General features: G+C 45.9%; 1 long non-coding RNA gene across 1 annotated transcript in view; it reads right to left on the reverse strand.

The window, feature by feature from the left end:
- Positions 1-2614: 2614 nt before the first annotated feature.
- Positions 2615-24902, reverse strand: part of LOC128100600 (uncharacterized) — a 47217-nt gene continuing 24929 nt past the window's right edge. The window contains exons 2-4 of the long non-coding RNA XR_008214837.1: positions 14495-14631; positions 6939-10655; positions 2615-4480 (exon numbers count right to left, since the gene is read on the reverse strand). This is a non-coding gene — a long non-coding RNA (uncharacterized LOC128100600). The remainder of the gene's footprint in view (positions 4481-6938; positions 10656-14494; positions 14632-24902) is intronic.

Genomic DNA, 24902 nt, shown 5'->3' on the forward strand with positions numbered 1-24902 from the left:
GACAGCCTCAGCAGAAGCACAACAGTGAGAAAGAAAAACCCTCGTGTCTGGAAAACCAATGAAAATTTGACAGAGTGCCGGAGTACAAGATGGGCGTGTTGACTGATGAAGCTGGGAAGTCAAGGGCAAAGATATGGGTCATATGAAAGTATTCACAGTGCATGATCCGATTTCCATTCTGAAAGATAACTGATGTAAGTATAGTTTATATAATACAACGATGATATATGAACATAGTTTCTATAGTATAAAAATTAAAATAATAAAATTGATTAGCGGTAAAAAGATAGAGATAAGGAAGCCCTGACTCAGAGTCATGGCAGGTAATGGTAGACATTTGGATGGGACCTGGAGACATTCTTGTTCCATCTCCTAGTGACACTGAGCGAATGGCTCCTGTTCCTGGGTTTCCTTTTAATTAACAACACTTGTTTTCAAATGATTTGTGTGGGAAATGTAGAGTGTTTCAAATGTGTATTTCTTTTTTTTCTTTTCTTTTCTTTTTTTTTTTTTTTTTTTTTTTTTTTTTGGTTTTTCGAGACAGGGTTTCTCTGTGTAGCTTTGGAGCCTGTCCTGGATCTCGCTCTGTAGACCAGGCTGGCCTCGAACTCACAGAGATCCGCCTGGCTCTACCTCCCGAGTGCTGGGATTAAAGGCATGCACCACCACCGCCCAGCAACACGTTCATTTCTAAAGAGTTTGGGGCTGATCATAAAGACGTACCCTTAATCACCAAGAGTCCGTTAGGCCGGTCTCCCCACACCTTCTGCACCATTTCCTTAAAGTTGGCCCTCTTTGTTTTCCTTTTATGTCTTAGCTTCTTCCCAGTGATTTTGTGTTTGTTTGTTAAGAAAAAGTCTTTCTACGTTGCTCAGGCTGGCCTCAAATTCATAATCTTCCTGCATCAACTTCCCAAGTGCTAGGGTTCCAGAAATGAGCCATTCACCTGTCTCCCTCAGTGATATCAACAGATTTCTTTTGAGGGGGGGAGGGAGTTCACATTTTTTTTTTTTTTTTTTGGTTTTTTCGAGACAGGGTTTCTCTGTGTAGCTTTGTGCCTTTCCTGGAACTCACTCTGTAGACCAGGCTGGCCTCGAACTCACAGAGATCCGCCTGCCTCTGCCTCCCAAGTGCTGGGATTAAAGGCGTGCGCCACCACCGCCCGGCGGGAGTTCACATTTTTGGCCTCTAAAATTAGTTAGAATCCTTGGTTGCAAATGACAGAAACTAGCCTAATGGAGAAAACAAGAAAGGACGAGGGAGGAAAAACAGAGGGAAGGGGAAGGCAGCAAAAGACAGAAGAAACAGGAGGAGCGGGGAGCCAGCGCAGACCGAGGTGAAAAGAGGAAGAGAAGGATGGCGGAAGGTTACCATGAGCTGCCGAGCGAGCGAGCGCTGAGAAGTCCAGGCGTGGGGGGCACAGTCTGGGGATTCAGGTGTGGCCTGGCCCTACAGACCGCACAGGTCACCACGCTGTTAATCACATCCAGTCCTAACACTCTGGGTGGAAAACAAGTTACATAGTTCTTCTGTTGAAGAGCCAACCCTGCGTGTTTAGCGTCCCTGGTTTCCCGATTCCCAGAGGGAGGCGATGGTCTCATTTTCCAGGCCTGGGTCCTATGCCCACTCCTTGGCAGAAGAGCTGATGAGTCAGTTGATAAACAAAGAAGGTAAATAATGCGTTAGAGCAAAAGAAGAGTCTATGACAATCAGTGTGCACTACAAAAAGGGGGCTCGGTGGGGGGGCGAAGATTGCAGCAACCCTTCCTTTTTCGCTCTTTGGTTCACAAACAAGAAGACTTTTTTTTTATTAATAAACATAGTTTGGTTTTTTTTGTTTTCATTTTTGTTTTTTGTTTTTGTTTGTTTTTGTTTTTTCTGTAAACTGAAGGACTATAAGGGCAAAGAATAGTCTTTGAGTAATTCTCTGAAGAGATAGTGCCCTTGTCTACATGTTATCGCCGGCTGCACTGTAGCCGCAATAGGAACATCTCATCACTTGCAACTTGACATTAACGTTGCTTCCACCAAACCCTTAGGAATTTTTTAATTCATCACCTAATTTATAGCGTAGATTTGGGGTGTGGTCTGGATTTCATGGTGAGGGTTGCTCTACCTAGTGAGCATTCTGATTTGCTCTGGAGTTTATTTCTATTCTCAGAGGAAAAGGCTCTAGCATCCATGCTTTCCTTGACCTGGAGATATTCTTATATCAATGAATTATTCATGCACTTGCACACATACACACACGCACACACACATCAGTTCTGGTTCTGCTTCCTGAACACTGATATTAAGATTTACAAGTCAGCAGTTAAACATGGTTATTATTGTTTTAGAGATTTCTTTTCATTTTATGCATATGAGTGTTTTGCCTGCATGTATGTACATGCAGCAAGTGCATGCAGTTTCTGTGGAGGTCAGAAGCGGGCATTAGATCCCCTGGAACTGGAGTCACAGACAATTATGAGCTGTCATATGAATGATGGGAACTGAACCTGGGTCTTCTGCAAGAGCATCAAGTGTTCTTACCCAAAGAGCTATGGCTCCAGAGCCTAAACATGGTTATTATTAACATTCATATAAACAGCAAATAAATGATGTTACCAGCAACTAAAATAAATTACCGAAATTTATTCCTTCATAATAATTTGCATCTGTGAGATCTGTGTGCTGGGAATCCTTTATAATATGTTATGCTATGCCTATACTTCTCTCCTCAGCTCTATATTCAGTGAATCCACATTGGTAGCTTAAAAGTGACCATGGTAGGACTATTTACATCATTGCGGAAATTGGCAAGCACTACAACAAGGCCTTTTATTCCCTAGCTTTGGTTGTTAAACATTTACCAGCATACCACACTGTACACACATACATGCATGCACAGGCCCTGATGTACCTCTTGCATATTTTTAAACACAGATGGCTTTACCTTTACTATCTGTCTCAGCACAACACATCAAGGAAAACTTGGTCATGCATCAAAATATTGTATTATATACATCATTCATAATTACAACCTCCTTCCAAGATATGTATCTGCCTGCCTTGTGTGGTAAGTAAAGTATCATCAGCAGACATCACAGTACTTAGATTTTTTTTGTGCTCTCCTTTAAGGAGTTCCATATTATGAGAGGCTCATCCATGGAGGTGTGCTATGCTTTCCTTTCATTCAGCTCCACATTGAAGAACACTGCTGGTGCTGAACCAGAAGACTTAACAATTCCCCAAGTCCTTGAAAGAGTAATTGATCAGTAGCCAAGGATAATTTACACTGGTTGACTCTTTCAGCCTTTCTTGCTAACCGAAATGTATTTATGAATTCAGTGGCTGTCACTGTAATATTATTCCCTTGCTGAGTACAATTAAGCCAAGTATAAGCTCAGAATGGAACCAAATCCTGAATAAATACTGTTTTAAGACTGATGTAATTTCTTGCTTTTTGCGAAGTGCAATTGAACATGCACATCTACGGGACTAGCTGTACAGGGGCCAGCTAATATGTTAAGACTTTTAATCTGCTTAATGGGATCAAGATTGGGCATAATTAAATATCTTTGAGCTTGAATCTTTCATTGCAATAAGTAAATGACTTTGAATGAAATTCATTCAGGGGATAAAACAAAAGCGAATATTAAGGTATGAATTTTGAAGAAATAAATTACCCTCTGTCTAGTTCGGGCACTTGGACCAAATACCTGAAAAATTATCTACCAACTTCAGCATGTTCTTAGTAGGAAGCTTGGCTCCTTCCTCCCAGCTTTTCCCCGAGTCCAGAGTTTTCCTTTTGTGTTTGGTTTCCATGTTGTCCCATGAACATGCTGGAAGGATGTTGGCAATCCAAAGGTGACAGGCAAATGCCTGAGATGGGAAGGTCAGCCTTTCTAACGTAAACACCCTAGAGATTCTCCCATCACTGATCACAAGGGAGCAACCTGCGGGCAAAGCCTGCTTGAGGGAGGTCGTACTTTCCTAGAGTAAAGTGCCTGTCTCTGGAAGTGAGGAAAGAGTCCCTTGACTGGCGGAGCATAACTTCCGTGAATGGCTCGCAAGCAGGACCCCCTGCTGCCTCAGATGCCCTCTGGAAACACGGCTCGGTCATCTGAGTCTCCTCTCTGCTACTTGACACCTGTGGTCTGAACAGCTGCCTCTGCAAATGTGTTCTTGCATCCAGGTTCCCTGCTCCCCTGTCTTCCTGTGGTCCAGAAAAGTCTTCCTGTTGGGCGCTGCAACAGACTCGGTCGATGGGACTCGGCAGACGATTGCCTTGTGGCAGACTGAACTACCTCTGTAGGCTGTGGCCAGGGATCAGGAGGTCAGCGGGAGACAGTGAGGCCGGGTCACTAGGTCCCTGCTTAAAAACAAAGGATCCGTGTCATGGGAACGTCACAAGAACTGTTGCTAGTTGCTGTGGTGTCCTGTCTCATGTCCTCAGAGGTCCCCTCATCCTAGAACTGTAATCTTGGAGCTTCTTTGCCTGTTAGAAATAGGAAATGAGGGTGGTGGCGGCGGTGGTGGCGGCGGCGGTGGCGGCGGCGGCGGCGGCCTTTAGTCCTGGCACTCGGGAGGCAGAGGCAGGCGGATCTTGTGGGTTCAAGGCCAGCCTGGTCCACAGAGTGAGTTCCAGGACAGCTAGAACTACAAAGAGAAACTCTGTCTTGAAAAACAAACAAACAAACAAAAAAACCAAGCAAACACAAAGCATTAGATTTGGGGCTGGAGAGATGGCTCAGTGGTTAAGAGCACTGGCTGCTCTTCCAAAGGACGTGGGTTCAATTCTCAGCACCCACATGGCAGCTCACAGCTGTCTGTTATTCCAGTTCTGGGGAACCCTATGCCCTCACACAGACATACGTGTAAGCAAAATACCAATGCACAGAAAATAAAAATAAATAAATCATTTAAAAAAAAGAAATAGGGCCGGGCGGTGGTGGCGCACGCCTTTAATCCCAGCACTCGGGAGGCAGAGCCAGGCGGATCTCTGTGAGTTCGAGGCCAGCCTGGACTACCAAGTGAGTTCCAGGAAAGGCGCAAAGCTACACAGAGAAACCCTGTCTGGAAAAACCAAAAAAAAAAAAAAAAAAAAAAAAAAAAATAGAAATAGGAAATGATAGAGAGAATGCAACCAGGAGACCTTTCCCCACCACCACTCTGTCTACATACTGTAGTGGATAGCTGTTTTCCAGCTATGACCTTGAAGCACCACCTCTAGTGAGGCAGCAGACAACTGCAACACCTACCTATGACCTTGAAGTACCTGTCCCTGGGGCGTGACCGCTGGGGATCCTTAAGACCTGAGATGCATGTACATGGCTCCTTCCTTGCTTGCTCATGGTTTTGGGTCCTGGGAAGGACCAGGCAGATCCCAGGCGGAAGAACATCGAGGGATCATGCCTCATCCTTCCAGGGTCCTAGGACATATTTTGTCTTGTGAGTTTTCTTTCCCAAATAAATTCCTTTGCCCTTAAAGCAGACTCCATGGATTTCTCACATTAACATACTCATGCATTTATACACAAATTCACAGACATGCAAAACTATACTTATGGTTATATGTGTCTGTGTGTGTCTATGCATGTGTATAAGCCCTAATACCCAACCTTGCTTCTGATTACATTTTGACATATTTTTCTGTGGTAACACTATATTGTCCTTTCTAATTGTGACCTATGTTTTGGGGTCATTTACACTTACTTTGAGCTACTGGATCGTGGCACTAAATTTCTGATAATCTACATTTTAAATTCTGTCTGTGTGTTCCCTATAACAGAACTTGTTTTGATCCAATACCCATGAGGTGTTTGCGTATCAGTAGAATGGATTCTGTGAACTCATTAAAGCCCTGATAAGCCAGAGAGCCCTGGCCTCACCAGCTACCAGATGACCATCCACATTGCCTTTTTGAATGGGGAGGGGTGTGAAGACATGCTGAAAAACACAGCATTTAAACTGTAATGAATCAGCGAGCCCTTCCCTCTACTCAGGCTGTACAGGAGACCATTCTCTGTGAGGAAACAAGGGCGTGGAACATTTCCTAAGGTCCAAAGGAAGGGGAGACAGGTTCATGAACGGCAGATGTCCTGGAGGGCCAGGGTGGCTGCTGTTCAAAAAGCTTATGAAAGATGAAGCTCCCCTGGCCCATCCCATGTCTGGCCAGGCCCTTTAGCAGACACAGACACAGAGCTTTTGAATACGTTCTATTTACTTCTCAGTGTAGTGCTCCGCAGAGCCAGACTCCCGCCATGGTACTGTAGTTGAGTCCATGGACGTTTCACTTCTGAAATACCAGCCTCGGGCATTTCCTTAGCTGCGGTGGAGAGTGGAGGGCTCAGCCATCCTTATCAGCATTGTTTGTGGAGCATGGAGGCGAAACTAGGAAGTGTGTGAGGCTGACACGATACCGGTTAGTCTCCACAGCTGGGGTGTCTTTGCAGAAACTCCACATCTACTCCTCGGCTCCTGCCTATGATGTCTGGGAAGGTCTCTGTGAGTGGAACCTCAAAGAAACAATCCAAACATCTAAGCTGCTCATACAAATTCATGTTCGGGGACAAGTTAGTTAAAAATCTATGGGAGACTGCTCAAATACACCTAACTCCTGATTACTCAGCCTTTAAAAAATTAGTAGCCAGACAGTGGTGGCACACGCCTTTAATACCAGCACTCGGGAGGCAGAGCCAGGTGGATCTCTGTGAGTTCGAGGCCAGCCTGGTCTACAAAGCAAGTTCCAGGAAAGGCGCAAAGCTACACAGAGAAACCCTGTCTCAGAAAACCAAAAAACAAACAAACAAACCAAAAACAACAACAGATTAGTAGATGCAAATAGATAAAGTTCACCAAATCCCTGAGGCCCTCCCCAGGACCGGACTGTGTCCTCTGACTGGCAGCGTCAGCGTTTCTATTTAGAGGCAAACCCTAGACAAAGAAACGTTTACCATAAACTGTTCCAGCAATGTGACACGACTTTTCTGTCACTGAGGTCACACTGCCGTGGTCTCTCACTTCCTCTTCAGCCGCCTGGATTTCAGCAATCTTTGTGATGCAGAACCGCCCACCCAGCCGTTCCTCACTCTAAATGACAAGGATGGTTGTGATCCGTCCCATCTTCTCATGGTATGATCTGGGTTTTAGAAGGTATCCCAAGTCCTCTAATCCCCCTAGGTCTTCCCAGGTCCTTTATTTTCTTCTTAGAGGGATGCATTAGGAGCTTAGATGCAGGACTCACTCGCAGTGTTGGAGCTTGTAGGTCACAGTGACATCCAACGGATTCATTAACATAGCAATCGGGAGAGAGAATGGAAGGCCGGGCTTCCGGTGAATGCCAAGCTTTGTTTTAAATCCTCGTCGAATCCTAATAGGACTGGGAGGGAGCCGGGGATCTGAGACACTGTTTTGCAAAACTGGGAGGCAGCAAGCCTAGGGACGGAGCTGCAAGGGTGGAAAACCTCGCCTTGCAGAGCCCATGGCGAACAAGTGCAGCAGAGGTGGGGGTGGAGATAACGGGGTGTTCACCCCAAATCACAGCACTAGATACTAGCTTCCCAAGCTCCAGCTTCACGGCCACAGGCAAAAGCATCTCACTTTCCCTTTCTTACTTCCTTTTCATTTTTCTGGAGGTAAGACCTCACTAAGTATCCATGGCTGGCCTGGAACTCATTATATAGAGCAGACTGGCCTCAAACTTACAGAGGTTCACCTGTCCGCTAGCACCTCGTTGTTTTGTTTCATGAGGTGGGGAGGGAGGGGTAACTGCAGCCAAGGATTCCTTTGGGTTAGCTGGCGGTTCTCCTGGGCTTTATTCTCTTAGAACACAGCACCTTTTCTCCTTCCCTGTTTTTCAGAGCCAAGGGGTGTCCCTGTAACTTACAGACATTCCCGTAGATTTTGGCTTTGCTTTTGAGACGCAGGCAAGTCAGTCACACACAAATTCTGTGAAGCAAGCCTGAGGGGACCTAATACCTTCGCATCTGCTTCTCCTTCCGATGTAGCTTTCCGGATGCCACTTGTAGGTTTCTACTCCATCCAGCATCCTCAGGCAACAGAAAGCCTCCACACGTAGGGTCTGAGTCACGGGCCATCTTGAACACATGACCACAGTTCGGGAACAAAACTTATATGTAGAGTTTAAGAAATTCAAATTTTAGCCAAAGAACAATGGCAGGAATCTTCGAGGTTCAGGAGATGAGGGGTACTTCTTTTTGCCCCATATACTTTTTGTCTAGAAATTCCAGGAAACCTGTAAAATTGCTTATTCTAGAAGTCTCAACTGAAAGACAATCCTGAACTATCTCCCCCTATATTATGCACTGTGGCTAGCCAACTTTCTACTATCATAAAGGGGTACCTGCTATGAATACAGAACTTGGGACTTAAGGGCTCAACCAACAAATGACCTTGCCATTCTCTCTGACTACATATCATCAAACCGAGTAGGAGGTTACACATTTGCTTTCGAAGCGATCCTGCTGTCTTCCCTAGGCAGTTTATTTCGGTGATGGTGATTGTTACAGAAAACTGCTAAGGGTGCGTCCCCCTCGACACCCTCCTCTACTTCTTTTGATCAAAAAGAAAAACCAGATTCCCAAGGGAAGAGAGGAGTGGAAATCACGGTCACTGGTGCTTCTTTAGGAGACTCTAAGATGTATGCTTCCTAATCACGATGGGGGGGGGGGTCCCCTCTTGGGCTGTTACGGGACTAGGGAACCAAGAGTAAGTAGGGTAATTTGGTGATTTTTGAGAAGGGCCAGCTTGGGAATACTTCTCAGAAGTACATCGAGGATGGCATAGCTAACTGGCAGATGCAGGAGCTGGTGAAGGATAGCCTGGGAATTTGCAGCTATGGACGAAGCATGCATTCCTGCCACTGGGCCTTCTAAAGAGCCACCAGGAAGGGCTGCCATGTACGACTCCAGCCCCACTCACTCTGGGACTTGTGTAATTCTGCACACTGAGTCTGCCGCTCCCAGCCCCAGCCCAAGGGGAATACTTATCTCCTCATGCACTTGGCCTGCCATCTGTCAGTCACGCAGCCAACTGTGGGCAGAGGAGTGGGTCTGCGAAGGTCAAGTTATGTCCAGGGTGAGAAATAGACTCTTCATGGTTTTGCCACATATGAAACATCACGCAGATCAGCCCATTGCCCCAATACAGGCTGATAACCAAAGAAGAAGTGTGCGCTTTTGAAGTCTGAACTTTTAAACTCTACATCTTGGAGATTTTCCACTAGACCTTCCCTGCTCGTAGGTGTCTCTCTACGTGGTCCAAGTCCATGCATGTGATGTCAAGGGTATAGTTCACCTTCTAGGACTGGTTGGCTCATCAGACCTGGAGGTTCTTTCAGGCTGCGTCATGTGTTGATGGCTGACACAAGAATCATACGAAATCTCACCAGAGCCCAGAATGGAGGATGCGTGGTTCTTGCAGAACAGGAAATGGATTACCAAGTGGGACCATGCAGAACTTCTCCATGGCTTATTTTGTTATTCCCCTTGAGTGACAATTTCGTCTCTCCCTCATTAGACGGTCTCAGACTTCTCACTTTTCTTTGTCTTCTCCCAGCATCCCCCACCAGCAGTGGAACAGTCTATCTCGCATGCTTTTTGTTTTGTTTTGTTTTGTTTTGTTTTTTGTTTTTCCTGTCAGTGACTCCAGTGCAAGGGCACTCATGCCTCCTGTTCACTCGCATCTTTGCTCTACACGAGGAATCTCAGGGCCCCCTGCCAGCCGCCATTCTTCTACCTTATATGAAACTCTCCAAGAGGTCCTGTTTTGATGTGGACAATCGTCTAAATGTCACGCAGAGCCTCTTGCCAACCTGTAGATTCCCTGCTTGGGTGTCCCTCAGCAAGGTTTAAGGATAACCTCAGATAAGCCTGGGCTGGCCTTACTTGATGATTCCCTCTAGGACACATGACGAAGTAAAACAAGGCTGGCGTGATAACTCAGTAAAATGTTTGCCTTGCAAGCAGGAGGACCTGAGTTCGATCCCCCAGAACCCACGTCGGGGGAGTGGGGGGAGCCCTATCTGGTGGTGTGAGCTTGCAACCTCAGTTTTGGAGAAGCAGAGCCAACCTAGCGTACTTGGACAGTTCTAGGCCAAGTGAGAGACCCTGCCTCAGAAAACAAGGTGGGCAGTACCAGAGGGATGACAGCCAAGATTGTCCTCTGGCCGCTAGGTGCATGCACGTACCTGTGCACACGCACATGCACCTGCCCATGTACACAGATAACACCCCCTCCTCCCCCCCAAAAAAAGTATAAAAAGAGAGAAAATAAAATTTTATACTACTCCACAGAAACCTAAAAGTGCCACAGATATGTAGCATCCTGGGAGCCTCCTCTTAGCACGGTCCCCTGTCACACTGTAACAACAGCAGGATCTGCAGCTTGCTGGCCTGAAAGCAACAGCCAGCTACTCACTGTCTGCTGTCATTTTGTTAAAAAAAAAAAAAAAAAAAAAAAAAAAAATCTTTGCTCTACACCATGAATACTAAAATTCGCTGAAGGAAGTGGAGGGAGGGAGCCGCATTATTTAAACTCTTTCAAACTTGCCTGAATGAAGCGCTTCACCCAGCCCCTCAGAGAACAGGCTGGTGCTGACCCTCGGGGCATCCATAAGATGACCTCAGAGCTTTTTTCTCTGCGTCTGTTTTCTGTGAAGGAGAAAGGCTGGAGCTGAACCAATGGAACAAAGAAGTGAGTTCATCCCCTCTCCCGCCCCAAGCCCTTTAATCTTCGGTGGAGTCCCGATTCCAGATCATTTCCACCAGAGAAATTTTCAAAGCATCCGCACGTAATGTCACCGTAAAATATGATAAGATCATCCTCTGCCTTTAAAGGCAAAACTCATTTCCTAGAGCTTTTCTGAGTTTCCATTTCTTCTTCCGTAATTACTACCTATGTCATCAGGAATGGGCCCTAAATATCCCCCCCCCCATTCCCTCCGGTGCCTCAAAATGCCCTCCACTGTCCAGCAGTCAAACCGAGCAAGCACAGTGTTTCCTTGCAGGCCGCTGGCAGTCCCTGTGATCAGGTGAGGGTTGTTCGCTCTTTGGGATCCAAGTAATGACCTGTCAGCTTCTCAGGCAACAGGCAGAATCCAGAGAAGTCACAGCACAAGGAAACGGGCATCTTCTGCAGGACGGTGGCTTCGCCTTCTTCCCTTTGGCCATGTATTCTTTCTTTTTTTTTTTTTTTTTTTTTTCATGTATTCTTTCTTTAGAAAGCAGATAAGGAGGTCTTATTTGTTGAGAAGGAGTGTGTGCATTAGCTGCCATGGTAACGTATGTTCCTATCGGCACTGTCCAGGCCAATTAAGTTCGGTTCAGATTGCTCGTGTTCTTTCTCTGCTCTGAAAAAGCCACTCAAGTCAGAGTCTGGTAAGTGTCTTTAGAGCACTAAGCATCAGGCTCGGATGTCCCTCCGCTGACTTTCTGGGAAACCGTACCATATGCAGTGTGTCCCCACTCCTCTCCCCTAAGACTCTGGGAGAACCCTGGGCCTCAAACTGTGCCCTGCTCTGAGCAGGGGTGAGCTTTGCCACACTGTCTGTGCCTGTACCTGCCCTGTACACTCTGCGGTTACGTTCTGAGCCTCCCGTTTGCTTCTTTAAAAATCTCTTTTTCCAGGCTTTTGCTCAGGCCTGTGGTCCCAGGTCTCCTATCCCTTCAGTGCCAAAGCTGTCTGTCTGTGTGATCTCTTCATTTACCCCTCAGTCCCTGTTCTAGCCCTCCATCCTGCAAGCTGTCTTTGGTTCAGGGATACTGTCCTTAAGGGACTTATACTTCACGTTAATTTATTTGGAAGAGGGCATGCAGGCCTTGTGATAGGAGATAATTTGTGGGAATTTCTTCCCTTTTTCCACTATATCCCACCAGCGTATCAAACTCAGATTATCAGGCCTGACAGGCAAGCACCTCTACGTCTTGAGCCATCTTGTCAGCCCAGGAACTGATATTTTAATGGATAAGGTAGACAAATTTTAAAAGGCCACCGGCTTTATAAATGGGTCCTATAAAACTGACAGATGAGGCCTTCACATAAAACATTCCATTCCTGTTCCTGGGGTGCAGATCTCTGGGTTCCCCCTATTGCTTCAACAAATAGTACAATTCCCCCAAGGATATGTTACGGGATATTTGGACACTGTATGACTGGTGTAATAAAAAGCTGAAGGCCAACAGCAAGGCAGGAGAGAATAGGCAGGATTTAGGGAAGAAGAAAGGCGGAGTCTCCAGCCAGATGTGGAGGAAGCAGGATGGGCAATACGGAGATGAGATAACGAGACATGTGGAAGAACGGAGATTAAAAAATATGGGTTAATTTAAGTTATAAAAACTAGTTAGGAACAAGCCTAAGCTAAGGCCGAGCATTCATAATTAATACTAAGTCTCCATGTCATTATTTGCGGGCTGGCGGTCCCGATGAGAAAGCACAACTACAAGGATAAGTACATATTCCTGCCTGAGGCTCCTCGTTGGAGCGGGTATACTGCAGAGGGCACTGAGTGTTGGGTCCCTCTCCTTCAACCATCATTTCCTGGAAGCATCTGCTACTTTACGGTGGGTTCTGAGTAAGATTCCTTTGGAAGTGCTCCACAGACTAGAGAGATGGTTGAAAACTTATCCAGGTTTTCTGGGGTACAGTCACTACTGCGGTGTCGCTTCCGTGGGGCTGTGGGGCGATGCTTGGGGGAAGGGCGCCGAATCCAGTCTTGGGGGTGTGGCATGGCTCTGGAAAGGTTTTCCATACAAAGTGATTTCTGAGTAAGTGTAAGGTGGCCCGTGGTGATTGTGTGTCTTCTAGGCAGAGGCCCAAGTGTGTGGAAAGCCCCCAGAAGAAAGCAAAGAAAATCTGGTTCCTTCAGAGAAGTGGCAAGGCGGCACAGTGGAACTCCCCAAGATGGCGGTTGCTTGGCTCAGAAGAGAGTCACTCAAAGCAGTCATAAGCTGTCAGAGGGTCATATTCTCTGCCGGGGGAAGAGCAGTTTGCCCCCAGTTGCCTACTCAGGCACAGTCAGCCAGTTAGGAGCCAGCATGGATCTGCGTCAGTGTCTTCTCACAGTGAAGGGAATTCTTAAAAGCCAAGAGCTCGAGGTGCTTAAGTTTTCATCCTATCTTTATTCACTGTGAAAATGGAAGGGAAGTGTTGTTGTTGATGTTATTGCTAAAGTATCATTATAGGATTAAAAGAAAAAAAGGCAAAGGCTGAGTAATTGTTTATGTGATTATTTATGGCTTCTTATCTAAGATCAAAAACTTTTAGGCCCTCTGAAGGAAAAGGGAAGTGGTTGTTTCCTGTACATAAACTTGCTTCGTCACAATCGACCATTTGAAGACCATAATAAGCAGTATAGGACATGATGGCTTCTCCCCTTGGAAAGGGGTAGCTCTTTTAAAAAGACCTCGGGCAGAGCTATTTGGTTTTGATGGGGCCCAGGTTCCCCTCCCTGTGACCATCTTGGTCCTGAAAGCTCTCAATGGAAGGGAAGTTTCGCTTGTTTTCGATGCTGGTGGAGGTTCAGTCCTCAGGAAAACGGGGTCTTAGGAATCTGGGAGGCTGGTGAGAAAGAGCAGATTGCTCTGAAGCAAATGTCAGCCTGACTCCACATCCAGTCTCTCAGGCTGGGTCTTGTGGGAACTGCGTTCTGAGACAGTGGTGAGGGTTAAAGTTCAGCAGTGGAACATGGACTGGGTTTGAAGTTCAAGGGTTTGGGAGGCAAGCTCCCCCTCCCCCCACCCCCTCCCTCCCACCCCCAGATCCAGAGCTGTGGTGGAAGGATGAGAAAGTGACGGAGAGGAGGGGACAGGAAGTCCTGCATGACCTTAGCTCACCTTTTCAGGCTGCTTTTCTGCTCAAGCTCTCCGGCCATAGGCATCTGGGGACAAATGGCTCTCTCCTCTGCAGAGGATTTAACCATGTGACGGTGGGTGACTGTGGTGAGTGACTGTCCTCCGAGCCAAGCATCCACCATCTTGGGGAGTTCCACTGCGCTCCCTTGCTAACAATCATCCCAGCCAGGCTGGTTGACACCTCAGCCTAGAGGTGCAGAGTAGGAAGGGCATGGGATTTTCTCCTGAGTATCCACCTACTCCCTGCTGCTTGCCCAGGCTGCATGTGCCCTGGTGGGTTAGCGGGTGGGGGACCGGGGATGATTCCATCTCTGTGGCTGCAGAGAAGCCCTCATCCCTGTGTGATTCAGTCCCCACTCCTGTAATCCCTCACCTAGACTATGGAAGAAAGCTCAATAAACTCGTTGGTTCTCCAGAGTGACCTTTGACAGAACTGTGCCTCAGTTTACCTTTGGAACTTTGAAGTGGGGCAGATGTTGCTCTGTTCCCCCCAGGGAAAGAATTTTAGCAACAATGATAGAATAGAACTCTCTCAACTATGAGAAGTCTTTGGATTTAAACACGCTGTCCAACATGAGCAGTAGCTCCAATGATTTCATCTTGAGTATTTAAACTTTCACGTCTCCCCAAGCCGTACAAACCTGCTGTTGTCTTTTCTTATTTTAAATTTTTAGCCAGGCATTGTGGTCCATGCCTTTGATCAGCACTTGGGAGGCAGAAGCAGGCAGATCTCTGTTGAGGTGAGTTTCAGAATAGCCAGTGAGTATAGAGAGAGACTCTGAAAAAAAAAAAAAAGAAGAAATTTTTTTCCTTTTTAAATATTTTAGGTTGATTTGCTCTATTTTATGTATTTGAACATTTTGTTTGTGTTTGTTTTTGTTTTGTTTTGTTTTGTTTTTTTTGAGACAGGATCTGTCTGTATAGACTTGGCTGTCCTGGAATTCACTCTGTAGACCAGGATGGCCTCAAACTAGACCAGATGTCCTCCTGCCTCTGCCTCCTGAGTGCTGGGATTAAAAGTGTGCGCCACCACTGCCCAGCTGTGTATGAGCATTTTACCTGCATATATGCATGCGCCTAATATCCGTGGAGGCCAGAAGAGGACAATGGATCCTATTGTTGGTCTTTTTACTCTTTGGGGGCCCACCACCCAGCTCCCAAATAAATCCCTGGAAACTTACTCTTACTTATAAATGTCCAGCCTTAGCTTGGCTTATTTCTAGCCAGCTTTTCTTAAATTATCACATCTATCTTTTGCCTCTGGGCCTTTACCTTTCTCTATTCTACATATCTTTCTTTTCTTCTTACTCTGTGGCTGGCTGGGTGGCTGGGTGGCTGGGTGGCTGGGTGGCTGGGTGGCTGGGTGGCTGGGTGGCTGGGTGGCTGGTCCCTGACCTCCTCCTCTCCTTCTCATTTTCTCCCTCCTCCCTCCTCTCTTCTTTTTTCTTCTCTTGAGCCTAGATTTCTCCTTCTATTTATTCTCTCTGCCTGGCAGCTCCACCTATTTCTCTATCCTGTCTAGCTACTGGCCTTTCTGCTCTTTACTAGACCAATCAGGTGTTTCAGACAGACAAAATAGCACAGCTTTACAGAGTTAAGTAAATGCAACATAAAATAATGCAACACATCTTTGCATCATTAAACAAATATTCCACAGCATAAACAAATGTAACACATTTTAGACTAATATTCCACAACAGGATCCGTTGGAACTGGAGTTACAGACAATTGTGAGCTGCCATGTCGTTGCTGGGAACTGAATCCAGGTCCTCTGCAAGAGCAGTAAATGCTATTAACCCCACACTCTGTATATCTTAAGCTGGTTTATTCTACATAGCTTTCCTGTGGGAAGTAAGGACCAAAAACATGACCTGTCAATGTGAGGGATAAATATTTGTCATGTAAGTACTGATAGATTTAGACAGTTGTGTTTGGGGGAAAAAAGAGTCATTTTATCATGAAGAATAATAGAGATTACTATTAAAAGAAGAAAAGAAGTCGGGTGGTGGTGGCACATGCCTTTAATTCCAGCCCTGGGAGGCAGAGGCAGGTGGGTCTCTGTGAGTTCAAGGCCAGCCTGATCTACACAAAGAAACCCTGTCTTGAAAAAAAAAAAAAAAAAAAAAAAAAAAAGAAGAAAAGAATTTTATGTATTTGGATAATTCAAAATAGTTGCCTTAATATTTGGCATCATTTACATACACTTATAATATTTATAACTTCAGAAATACATATTTGCAATTTGAATGTTATGATATTTTCAAATGTGCTGTGTAGTAAAGCTTATTTTACAAATGCATCAAGGTTCAAGGCTCAATGCTGGAGGGCCTTTGTGAAACGACCTTTTGTTCAGCTGGGTCAGCTGCCCCATATTGTTCAGCTGGGTCAGCTGCCCCATATTGTTTAGTTGGGCTTAGCTGCCCCACAGTAGTAAACTTGACAGTGTAAGCCCCACCTCTATGCCTGTAAGCATCTCTTGGATGCTTCTGCATTCATTCATTTATTACTCCTTCATCCTACCCACATTATCGAACACCCACAAAGGACTGAGCTATTGTAGAAGAAACAAGGAATTCAAGATGAGTGGGGTTGGTCTTCACTCTCCAGGAGGAAGAACACCAATAAAATGGAATGTCTGATGCGCTCTGACACAGTGTGGCCAAGGTGCAGGGGAGGGGCAATAGAGGGGGTAGTTCTGTCCTGGTTGACAGGAGCCTGCTCCCCTGGACCCTTCTAAAACATAAGAAGCAGCTATATCATGAAAAGAGCCATACAGTGAGAGGCACAAGACGTCCATTTGGCTGTGTCCAGCTACATAATAGGTTTCTAATTCCTGGAAATTCACGTCAACTCTTTTCCTCCTGTACAAAATAGAAATAATGGTATTACCTGGTCATCCATCTAACAAAATGAGCTAATGAACAGGAAGAACTATTACACACACACACACACACACACACACACACACACACACACACACACACACGAGGATGCTCTGTCTCATTCTACTGTCCCATTCCATGAATGGTAACTACTCATCATGGCTTCAGGAAGGAAAAAAGAGCTAAAGAATTGATACAGGACTCAGGAGGATAAGAAGGTAAACAAAATATAAATTAAACACCCTAGAGCTGACTGTGCTGGAACACGCCTTTAATCCCAGCACTCAGGAGGCAGGGGCAGGCAGATCTCTGAGTTTGAGTCCAGCCTGGTCTACAGAGTGAGTTCCAGGACAGCCAGGGCTACATAGAGAAACTCTGTCTCGAAAAAAAAAAAAAAAAACCAAACTAAAATGAAACAAAAGACACCCTAGACAACACATACAATCAGATTTAAACCCAATAACATGGAATTTGGATTAGCAATAAAATTTTTCTTTTTCTTTTTCTCTAAAAAGCTGTTAAAACATCAAAAATGAGGGTTGGCAGGATGGCTCAGCAGGTAAGGGTGTTTGCAATTCCAAGGCCCAGATTCAGTCCCCGGAACTCCCGTGGTGGAAGGAGAGAGCCACTCCAGAAGTTACCCTCTGATTTCCATGCAAGTGCTGTGCCCCCTCCCACCATAAATAAATGTCAAAACAATTTTTAGTTGCTGAAATGGCCAATAAAGGAAGGCTCTGGTTCCTCCCCGAGAGCCTTAAAAACAAGAACGGTGCGACCTCATAGCATGTCGTCCTCAGTGCGGTATGAGCAACACAGAGCCGAAGGATAAGAAATACATGGACGATGCTTGGCACAACTTGAAGCATTCCTTCCGGGGACCACAGAATCCGGAGACTCACGTTGGAGCCCCACTCACCCTCTGGATGCATTAGACGGAAAAGACATCCCTTCTCCTCGCCATGCCTTCACCGTTTCTTGTTCCTTCATAACTTGAGGTGTTTTGTGGCATACCTGCACAGGCTGAGGACCATGGAAGTCATTTGCTTCGGGACTAGCCAAACACACAACTATGTTCTCAAAAACACATGGGTGCTCCATTCTTGCTGTGGTCAACAGTTCCATCCCAGAGCCATCTAGAGTGTTACGTAGGCCTAGGGAACACATCGAGAAGTTAAAGTCTTTATGTCAGTGGGGTGTGGCTTAGAGATTCCTGGTACATGTTTGGCATGAAACCCGAAACACTGAAACATAAGGATAACACTTAACTTGGTTGTTTTCCAGATCCCGTAAAGTGAAGAGACCCTTCAAAATGGCCAAATGCAGACCCTGTACAGGAAGACAAAGAATGGTCTTCCCAAAGGGCCCTACCTGCTGCAGCTGTTCTGGAATGAGCCTGACTAGACACCATGCATTAAACCTAGTTTCCATTCACAAGAGAGATGAGAGTCTGCAACTGAGCACAGACCTACGGCAGGCTTGCCAATCTGGCTGTCAGTCAGCCCTGCCTTTACTGTTGCCTTATTCTCCTTTGGCTGTGGGAAGCAGAATCCAGGCCCAGAGAATGCACTGATGGACCTTCTAATTTCCAATGGTAATCCTTGAGTCAGACCCATTCCTGAAACGGCACTGCTATTTCTTAGATTTCTTTCCCATCTGGTGATACCGTAGCTTGAAGTATGTACTATTTTCCACCCTTCTTCGTTGGCGAGTCTGTCTTTGTGTGGAGCCAGCAGGGAACATGGCAGGCGTAGGAGGGAGTTTTTGTTGTAACTGTCTATTTTTAGTGGCTCATAAACTCAGTATTCCTTGGCCTGAAGCGGCACACGCTTGGTGTCAGCCCAAAGGGGAAGTCACTTTGGAAAGTTTGAGAAAAATCCTCTCCATGATTGCTTGGGCTGGTGAAGGGAGACAGAAATAAGTGGGCTTTGGGAAAACCAGGTCTGTAACTTTGTGTCAGTGTGGAAGTGGCTTCTGGAACCATGCAGAGGATCTTCTATCAGAACCCAGTTAGAGGAGAAGCCACTGGACCGAGCATGTAGGATGCTCTTTAATAGGCTACCTTCTAGCTCGGCATGGTGTCGCACACCTTTAATCCCAGGACTCAGGGAGGTAGAGGCAGGCAGATCTCTGTGAGCTCAAGTCCAGCCTGATCTACAGAGAGAGTTCCAGGACAGCCAGGGCTACACAGAAAAACCCTGTCTTGAAAAATTAAAAAAAAAAAAAAAAAAGGCTACCTTCTGGTCCCAGGAAAGAGGCAAAAAGACAAAGAACTGGATCCAAACGCAAGCAGCTTAAGGTCTTCCTAATCGTGTGGCCTCAGGCAGAGCCGTTCCTTCCCCGGGGTTCTGTCGGCTTCTCTATCAAATGAAGCAATGCTTCTCTTAGCTCAAATTCAGGTGTCATAAAGTGATAGAAAGTCATTTCTTCTTCAGATGAAAGTACTTGAATAATTTGGGGAAATTGTGTTCATGTTTTGTAGACATTGCTGGCAAGCAGTCACAGAGACCCAAGCACAGGCTCTTCTTGAAGTCCTTATGTGGGAGAACAGAAAAGTGGAGTTTGAGGACACAGATATATGGAGGAGTTCATGTTTCTGAAGGATGGAGGAGCAGGAGCCATTGAAACAAAAATAATGAGTTTCAGCAGAAGGTCCATGTCATTTTCCAGAAGTGAAGCTACGTGTCTATTAAAGCAAAGGAAAACCACGCTGAACCCTGTCTTCCCTAAGTGAACAAGAAGTCATTTGTTTACTTATTCATCTATTTATTTCTCCAACTAATATTTATTGAGTACCCACAAGCGGACAGGTTTCCTCCTTGGAATGGAAAAGGACACGCCTGGGGAAAGGCAGCCGTGAAGAGAGACTGCTGGTGGGCTGTCTTCTCACAGAAGGCCCTAGAGCATGGAGGAGCAGAGTGCCCCGAGAGGATGCCAGGATGAGGACTGAAACAGCTGGCAGAGTGCCATCCCACCTACACCATTCTGTCCTCTGTTCCCATGGGAAGCTCTGCGTTCCCACACGGCCTCAGCCAGGAAGGTCAGTGTGGACACATCTGTGTGTGGCAGGGTGTGGCTGATAAGCACCAGCTGCAGGACCCTGCTTGGCCCGAAGCACAACTTCCTCCATATCAGCGACCGCCGCAAAATGGCAGACTGTCCCTGAACCTGACCAGGGCCAGCTCCTGAGAAGGAGAGAAGAGTGACGGGGTTTCATGGCACCCAGGCTCGCCAGACCTGGTGTCAGGAACAGTGCAGCCGGAAACAGTGGAGGAGAGGCTTGGCCCCAGCGGGGAGGGATATCTATTTGTTCTTCTTAAAACTGTAATTATCAACACATCTTAGTTATATAAATGAGATGGACTCACTGTCACACACACACACACACACACACACACACACACACACACACACACTACACTGCACATCACTCACTATGATAGTCCATACATGCACATCTGTCACACATCCATCATGTCCTTCCTCCTTCTAACCCTCCCCCTGCCCCTCCCCCTCCCCCCTCCCTTTCCCATTCTGTGGTAATCACTCTTTTTGAGACCATCTTTTTTTTTTTTTTTTTTTTTCGTTTTTCGAGACAGGGTTTCTCTGTGTAGCTTTGCGCCTTTCCTGGGACTCACTTGGTAGCCCAGGCTGGCCTCGAACTCACAGAGATCCACCTGGCTCTGCCTCCCGAGTGCTGGGATTAAAGGCGTGCGCCACCACCGCCCGGCCCGAGACCATCTTTTTGAGGGCTGGAAGAAATACCTATACTTTCACTAAACAGAGGAAACAATAACAAAACTTTGTTGTGTGTGTGTGTGTGTGTGTGTAAACTCTGTACATATTAGAATTCCCCTTTTCCCTCAGAGTTTCTCTGAGGTGGTGCTCAAAGCAGCTGGTCCATGAACAACACTTTGAATAACTAGGCTTTACTTTAGTCTTTCCTGGGAATGAAAGTTACCATGAAACAAGCTGGACCAAGGGTAACATCTCAGTGCAGATAGCAAAGGAAGGTCACGTGCCCCTAGGGAGCAATCAGAGGTTTGTTTTGTTTGTTTGTTTTGTTTCTTTATCCTCTGCCCCCACTCCCATAGAGGGAGCAGGTTTGAAACAAAGAATCAAGACCCGGCAGGTCTGTCCTCTATTCACTAATGTGTAGTCAGAGTCACCACAATGCTTCCGCTCATGGGGACTGGTCTAAGAGGCAGCAGGTCCCTGGGAGGTGGAACAGAGGACATTGACGGTGCTTAGGGATTGCTTCTTGTGGTCTCTAAGGGCAGCTCTACCTGGCCCTTCTGGAGCTTTTTTCTTTTGGGAAAGCAAATGATGCTTCATTGCTTAAACCAGTGGTTCTCAATCTGCTTGGCCACTGGAGTCTGATACTGGTGCGCCCCTTAGGTGGGGACTTTGATTGGTCAGTCCAAGGTTGGACTCAGACTTAGGTCACCATTAAAGGTCCCTGGGTGGTCTCGATATGCTGCTGAGATGGACACCTGTTGACTTAAGCTCACTCAAGCCAGCAGTCCATCATGAGGACAATGAGGCCGTGAGGCAGTCCACAGTGAGTTCTCAGGAACCAGTCACGTGGGAGAGAGGCAGTCTGAGTGGGAAGGCTGGGGTGGAGTCGGGGGACAATGCTCCAGCTTCAGCAACTTCCGCTCCCAACAACCAGCCATCAGATGGTGATCTCTGAATTATGGGCAGTGCTCTGTCTTGTTTCGGTTTTCAGTTGTTGCCGAGGGGTTAGTTCTTATTCCAGACTATGTGTTCCTTATGGGCAGGGCTGGTTCCGATACCTCTTTCATTTCTTCCTAAGTACCAGCCACTGTGTGTGCATCTGCTGGCATCCCCAGACGCAAGTGATTGATGGGCATCCAAGCATGTGCCACAGTGGGTTGGCCTCGTCTTTCAGATCTGTGTCTTCGCTCCTTCCTCCCAGCTGATAAAAGAATCTTTAGGGCACCTCACTGGGCTCTCAGCATGTGTTTGGGAGGATGGGAAAGACGATCCACCAACTGCTTATTTTATAGTTCAGACCCACTTCTTAGTCAAGGGTGCATGGAATGTGCCAGGAGGGGGGATCGAGGGGTTCACGAACTCTCTTGCCACTTCAGGGTTAACAGCTTGTTCTCATGAAAGAGAAATAACTGCTAGTTATTTTTTTTTCCCCTCAAGTTCAGGCCCTTTCTCAGAAATGCAGTTGCCTGTGGAAAACTGACACTCCCTCACAAGTCCTCAACAGCTGTCAGCCCCAGAGCAATAATAATTACCCTCAGCCTTCTTGCCGAATTCCAGTGATGGTCCCTGCCAGGGGCAGGGAACAGATGCGATGCGCCAGGAGCCTCCCCAAGCTCTCTGGGTGGTATCCTCTCCCTGTCCCTCAGGAGGACAGGCCCTGGGCTGCTTCCAGGCAGACCTTCTGCAGTGAGTATGTGTGAGGCATCCCGTGGGGTAGGTGGGTGTAGATAGATAGAGCCCAAGGCGAGTCACGGGGTGGCTTTCCCAGAGCGCAGAGAGACTCAAGCACAATAAGGAGCTGATTGATGGTCAATAGACATTTGCTTTGTCAGGAGAAATATGTACCTGGAAGTTCATTAAGATACAGAAAATCTGCACAAACACAAACTGCTTTCATTGTGTGTGTGTGTGTGTGTGTGTGTGTGTGTGTGTGTGTGTGTGTGTTTGGCCAGGGTGGGCGCTATAGCATACTTAAGAGGTTGTTTGTGACAAGCAAGGAATCCAGAGTTTCACCATGGTCTTCCAAACTTAGGTTGCTGCTATATGTAATCTGGGACAACTCAACTGGCTTCTATGGGCCTTACATTTCCCATGACTGGGTACCTACCTTCCTCTAGAAATATTTTTACAGTCCATCCAATTATTCATTAGTGAAGGTCAGTAACCCTCAAGTGACATTGTGTGGGGAACTAATTACAGTGATTGGAAAAAATGGTAGGGGGCACTTTCCAAGTGACTTGAACCTACGCAGATGCCAATTCTTTTATTTCATGGAGATTTGGCAGAAAGAAAAGGCTAATTGGGAAGAAATCGCTGCCTCCTAGGTGTAAGCTTGGCGTATGAAATGACTTTCCCCTTGGCTTGGTGAGATTAGTGAGATAGAGAATTCATTTCCTAACTCATTGGGGAGTTTCTGTTCCTACCCCCCCCCCCCCCCCCCCCCCGTGTTTCCCTGGGCATAGTAGAATCAATCCGGAGGTCACAGGGACAGAGATGGGCCAGTCAAGCCCAGAGTGCGCTTATTGCACTAGGTACATAGACATGCCTGGCCAGAGTGTCCCTCCCAAGTCATTCCAGAGAGGAAGGATCCAGCCAGTTCTTCCCAGCTGGCTCTGAAATCCGTTGCCTCGGTGATTGATTTTGCCATCTGACTCCAGTGGACACACATGCCAGGAGTAATAGAGACATCTTTCAAGAGTGTGATAATCCCACTTCCTGGAAGGGTTTCCAAACACCCCGCTTCACACTTGTACACTTGGCTATAGATGTTTGTGTTAATAGTCTGAAAATATCCCTCAGTGTTATAATAACATGGGCTTCTACATTTTTCTAGAATGTGAAGGATCTAGAAACCATGGTTTATATATACCTTGCTTCCACAGTATTGACATTTGTGTGTACCTCTCTGTTGCCATGTATCATTATATGTGTGTGTGTATACATATATATATAATATATATATATTATATATATATATATATATTTCTTTTGGTTCTTGAGATTATAATTGCATCATTTCACCCTTCCCTTTCCTCCCTCCAAACCTTCCCATATTCCCTCCTTGCTATCTTTCCAGTCCATGGCATCTTTTTCATTAATTGTTTTATAGACACACACACATGGTCAGCCCTGAAAACGTACATACAGGTAACAATATATAGGCTGAACAGGTTTTACTTGTGTATATAGTATACATTTTTAAATTATTATATTTTTAATTATGTATATGTGTGTGGGTATGTGCAGGCACCTATGGATGCCAGAAGAGGGAGTCAGATTCCTCAAGCTGGAGTTACAGGTGGTTGTGCACCATCTCACATAGGCATGGGAACCAGTGTGGGTCCTCTGAAACAGCAGTATGCTCTCTTAACTGCTGAGCCATCTGTCTAGCCCCCATATAGTTCAATAGCAGGTAGCCCCTAACTTCCAATGGTTCAGCTGAGCATGGTTCTGATCTTCAACTCTAAGACAGTATGAAGGCATACCCATACCATTCTATTTTCACTGTTAATACAGTATTTAATAAATTATATTAGATATTCAAAACCTTATCATAAAACAGACTTTGTATGGGATAATTTTGTCCAACTGTAGACTCCATGTTCTAAGGCTAAGCTAGGCTTCTGGTGGGTTAAGTGTATTGGATGCAATTTTGACTTAAAGATGATTTTACTGGCACACATCTCCATCATAAGTGGAGTTACTAAGTTACTCACTTAGTAACTATCAGAAGGGCCAGAGCAGCGCCCTACTTACCCTCATGCACTTGGCCGTTAACAGTGGGAAGTTCTTAGCATGCTGCAGGTATGTTGTTGGAATGGTCGCTTGCATGAACAACATCACAGACTTTTAGTTATTTTCCAGGAAAAGTGAGACCACTGAGAGTCAAAATATAAACAACTGTGAGGTTAATAACTTAAGACAGCAGTGAGGGACAAATATTTGACTGCTTCTTTAGAGCCGGAGTTATCTTTTGTTGCTAGAATAATAATAATTTTGATTAAATTGGCTTTGTGTCTTACAAATACGTTTTCAAAGCTTTCTGTGTTGAAGTAATCTTACAATGCTTAAACTGTGTGTGCACTATCTACCTATAAATATATAATAAAAAACAAGTTTCATAATAAATAGAGTAAATGTAAATACCTTTTAACTTTTTAAATTTTATTATATCAAACCAAGCTGTGTCTTTTTTTTTTTTTGTTTTGGTTTTTTTTGGTTTTTGGTTTTTCAAGACAAGGTTTCTCTGTGTAGCTTTGGAGCCTGTCTTGGAATTCACTCTGTAAACCAGGCTGGCCTCGAACTCACAGAGATCCGCCTGCCTCTGTCCCCCAAGTGCTGAGATTAAAGGCATGCGTCACCACCACCTAGCAAGCTGTGTCTTTTAATGAGTTAACACACACATGTTATACTATGTAGCACATGAATGTTA

Source organism: Peromyscus californicus, unplaced genomic scaffold (assembly GCF_007827085.1).
Source record: "Peromyscus californicus insignis strain IS unplaced genomic scaffold, ASM782708v3 Scaffold_7__1_contigs__length_154581171, whole genome shotgun sequence".
Taxonomy (NCBI): domain Eukaryota; kingdom Metazoa; phylum Chordata; class Mammalia; order Rodentia; family Cricetidae; genus Peromyscus; species Peromyscus californicus.